Here is a 4474-nt window from a genome sequence, read left to right as displayed (position 1 = left end):
CCACTTGAATTTCTAGTCAAATAGCTATTTCTGCCATGTAAAACGCACACCAATTTTAGTGTTTTTTTTTTCAAAACGCAATTTCTGCAAAAAATTTCGCTACTGAGTAAGAGATTTCGATTGCCACTTGAATTTCTAGTCAAATAGCTATTTCTGCCATGTAAAACGCATACCAATTTTAGTGTTTTTTTTTTCAAAACGCAATTTCTGCAAAAAATTTCGCTACTGAGTGAGAGATTTCGATTGCCACTTGAATTTCTAGTCAAATAACTATTTCTGCCATGTAAAACGCACACCAATTTTAGTGTTTTTTTTCCAAAACGCAATATCTGCAATAATATTTTTCGTCAAACCGCTATTTCTACATTTTTCGTTTCAAATCGCAATTTCTGCAAAGACTTCGTGTTTTCAATGTTACGTACGGTGTGCTGCGAAAGAGTGTTTGAAAATGGAGACAATGGAGAATTACATAGACACTGCTGTTGTGTCTGAGAAGAATCAAGGAACAAGGAAGAAGAAAAAGGGCACGAAAAATAGAAGGGAAAGACGCAAGGAAGTGAGGTAAATTAGTTAATCTAAAAGCGAGGTTCACAAGTGAGGAAAACAAAATCAGGTTTTACAAAAAGAAGATTACGAAAAGTTGTTGGAAGCGATTGGAACAGTAAGAAAGCATAAGGAAAGACATTAATTGCAAAAAGCTTATGGGAATTAGTCAAACGAAAAGAGTTTTTATTAAAAGAGAAAAAAATTGCAAAACAAAAAATACAATAAAAGTAAAAATGGAAGAATGAAAAATGAAAACATCTTAAAAATGTTTACGACTATTATGAAAAATGGAGTGCAAATGGGGAATGTAAAAATGAATGAAGTTACCGTTAACCCATAAAATAAAGGATTTAAAATTAGAAAATATTGAAAGTTTATTAATATTCTACATATTCTACATTTCTACAAAAACTTGTTAGAGAATGAAAAAGCAGTTCGACAAATCCAGTCGATGAAGAAGGGAATATTTCCGATGAAGAGATCGAATGTGACTGCAATGAAGAAGATTGCGGAGTGAAAGTGTAGTGAAGTGTTTTTTTCTAACCTATGAAGTCTAGAGTAGGTTTTCTTAGAAATAAAAAAACACAATATTTCAGCATTTTTTTTCCAAAAAGCAGTAAGTCCCTAAATTTCTTTTCAAAACGCTAGAAAATACAATTTTACTTTTAAAACGCATTTCCTTTTTTCGTTTTTTCTTTCTAACTATAATCCAATTTTTTTAGCAAAATTTTCCATTGGATTTTATAGTCACGTTACCAAAGTTCCTGTTGACACCGAAAATTAATTTATGCTTCCATTTTTTTTGCTTGATTTAGAAAAAGCGTAATTCTGCAAATCAAATCAACTTTTAGAAATTGCGTTTTGAAAATGTGTGATTTTTGAGCCCATTGCTTAGCGTTCGACCTAAGGAGGTACATAATATGCATATGTGGAGTGTTTAAGACTATAATGCGGAACTCTAAAGCCACTTTAAATGATTTATGGCATGGCATTTGGATGGTTTTAATTGATTAACGCTGTATAAAATTAATAGTTGGCTTCATCCCCAATCCCGTGTAAGCAAAAATTGAGTGGCTTTATAAATGCAAGCTAATTAAGTTAAATGCCGGCGACAGCGACATATTTTCCCAGCCTTAAACGCAGTAAGGGTACTTTTTATTTTTCTAGCCTGAGAGTGCTTAATACAACCCGATGCTTCAGACGCAGCCAATAAATCTCTCAAGTTCCACCAAGTTGTGTCGCTGCCTTTAATTTCATGAAAATCCACGCTTGCTTTGGCACAGGACGGTTCCCTGCCCTTTTAGAGTTTTGATTTCAAGAAGCCCAGAAATTCAAATTTTTCTATGTGTTATTAGAACGGAACACCGAACACTCTAGGTTCAGTCAAAATATAAAAATGTTTATTTTACATTGCCGAAGTCTGAAAGATTTAATTAAATCTAGTTTCATTACATTTGCTCCCAGCTAAACGACACGTTTGCTGTATATGTTGACAGCAACACTTTTAACTTTTTATCTCTTAAAGAGCTACATGGAAAGCATTTTCCGTTTCAGCGATAGCTTTTCGTTTTCTCAGAAAGACAAATGTTGTGAAAGGATTTTCAGATGCCCTCATTTCTGAAATTTGTTGCGAATCGGATCGTTTAGATTACTGCGCTTTATCTGCAGGGATTTTACGTTGCATTGTTGCTCATTATTTGAACATTTCATGGATCTCTACGCCTTGATTTTTCCCGATTGCAACTCGGCAGGTCATTTTTAAGAAATTAACTAAAGCCAAGAGTAGACGACAACCAAATTAATAACCGACTTTATTTGAGCTAGATAAACTTGGTGGAGCGGCTCCACACCATCCGATACAATTTCTCATTGCAGTCTGGTCCGTTATGAATGAACTGTGAACACTGGAAACAATGTTCCATTTCTATAGGGAAGATTAGTTGCAAAAACTTGCTTCTTTCTGTCGCAAATGCTAGAAATAAAACTGCCGAGTGCCGTTTACTCAAAAAGTCCCACAAAGAAGCTCATTTTTATCTCGAGCCCTAAAGCACCAACAAGGGAGTTTTGAAACTGGGTCCTTAAATTTATTCCAAATCAAAATCAATTCCTGGGCTTCAGTCATTTATTGTCTCTAATTATCAATTAAAATACGTTTCGGTGTTTTCCACCATCATCAGTTTTTCTAAAATAACAGATAGTTAAAAAAAATGTTTTCATTAATTTAAAAAACATAGAATCACAGTTCGTCAACAGCTTCATCATATCACACACTAAAATACATCACAATTGCAACACTTTAAAACATTCTAATATTAATTAGGCCTAACAGGTGATTAGTCAGAACTATCAATTCTGGGAAGAGACTAGAATTCTTTGTTCAGGTACTCAAATATTTTTACTAAATAAAAAAGTTAAAATATTTGAGTACCTGAACAAAGAATTCTAGTCTCTTCCCAGAATTGATAGTTCTGACTAATCACCTGTTGGACCTAATTAATCTTAGAATGTTTTTTTAAAGTGTTGCAATTGTGATGTATTTTAGTGTGTGATATGATGAAGCTGTTGACGAACGGTGATTGTTTTTTGAATTAATGAACATTTTTTTTAACTATCTATTATTTTAGAAACACTGATGATGGTGGAAAACACCAAAACGTATTTTAATTGATAATTAGAGACAATAAATGACTGAAGCCCAGGAATTGATTTTGATTTGGAATTGAAACACAGTCAGGAAAGTATGTACAATACTTAAATTTATTAAAAATTCTGTGGTTCCTCGGAATGATTTCTGAATGGAAGGTCATTCGTCGTTGATCGATGTTCAGATTTTAGAAAATTTCATAAAGTTCTTGTGTAGAGACCTAACGACGAATGAACTTCCATTCAGAAATCACCTCGAGGAAATAGAAGTTTTCTGTCTAAAAATATAATAAATGCTTTAATAGGGGGTTTGAATGGAGTAATATGTTAGCGACAAAGCTAAGCCTGCTGACAGTGACAAATCGAACGACTAGAAGCTTGCTGATATTTACGACAAAAAATATTGAAACTTTCATAAATTGTCTGTCGCTAAATATGGGATGAATTTTTCTAGCAGCGAATTTGATCTCTAAGATTCTGGTATCAACAAACTGCTCCTATTCTCATAGTTGCTATGGGAATTATTTTTGGCGCGCTTGAGAAAATTGCCACATTGGCTAAACTTGGCGAGCCAAGCATGCAACCTTTATTATTAAACATTAAACACCGACTTGGGTTTTCTCATTTCCCTAGAAAATTTTAATCGACATGGTTGCAGATTCTTATTCCGCCAAAGTAGGTTGCATAAAACACAACAGTGTTAACCATTCCTTTCAGGACATTCGCACATTTTAAGAAACGTCATAGACCCTCACAAGATACATTTCCCAGAAGGCAAACAATTGTTTCTTTTTAAAATTGTGGACACGAACATCGTTTGTACAAGAAACTCGACAAAAGGGCAAAACGTTATTTTGGCGGTTGATGCTACCGATGAGAATTAGATTTGATGTTATTAGCTCCAGCTCCTTGAAGAATAAAGAACTTGCTGAGGAAGCAATAGAAAATCCAGTGATTTAACTTGAATGCATTGATGTATACAAAATGCAACTCGCGCTCAGTAATCAAAGCCGCAAAAATAAAAATAATATTACCTATCGCGAACAACGTTGGCACTGGCTGTTACACACGGTTTCGAATGACGAGTATGTTTTTGAAACAGCCGAAAAAGGAAGGTTCTGTTCCATTAAAAATTCAAAAGGCCCTGAAAAACTACAGCATTAAAGCATTTGCCGAATAAAATCCCTATTCAATTAATTAGCGGTTTGGTAGCCACAATAGTTTTTAAAGGGTTCGCTCTAAAATTCCATATGCACGCACGCAAATCCGTGTTAAATATTTCATA

At 34.0% G+C, this 4474-nt stretch overlaps 1 protein-coding gene across 2 annotated transcripts in view; it reads right to left on the bottom strand.

The window, feature by feature from the left end:
• Positions 1-4474, bottom strand: part of LOC109540956 (protein eva-1) — an 85421-nt gene that overhangs the window by 4861 nt on the left and 76086 nt on the right. The window lies entirely within an intron of this gene.

The sequence above is a fragment of the Dendroctonus ponderosae genome, unplaced genomic scaffold, assembly GCF_020466585.1.
Source record: "Dendroctonus ponderosae isolate FM_Combo_2020 unplaced genomic scaffold, Dpon_F_20191213v2 Dpon_F_20191213_1, whole genome shotgun sequence".
NCBI classification, from domain to species: Eukaryota; Metazoa; Arthropoda; class Insecta; order Coleoptera; family Curculionidae; genus Dendroctonus; species Dendroctonus ponderosae.
Note: the sequence above shows the minus strand (reverse complement) of the source record. Positions and strands in the feature narration are given on the sequence as shown.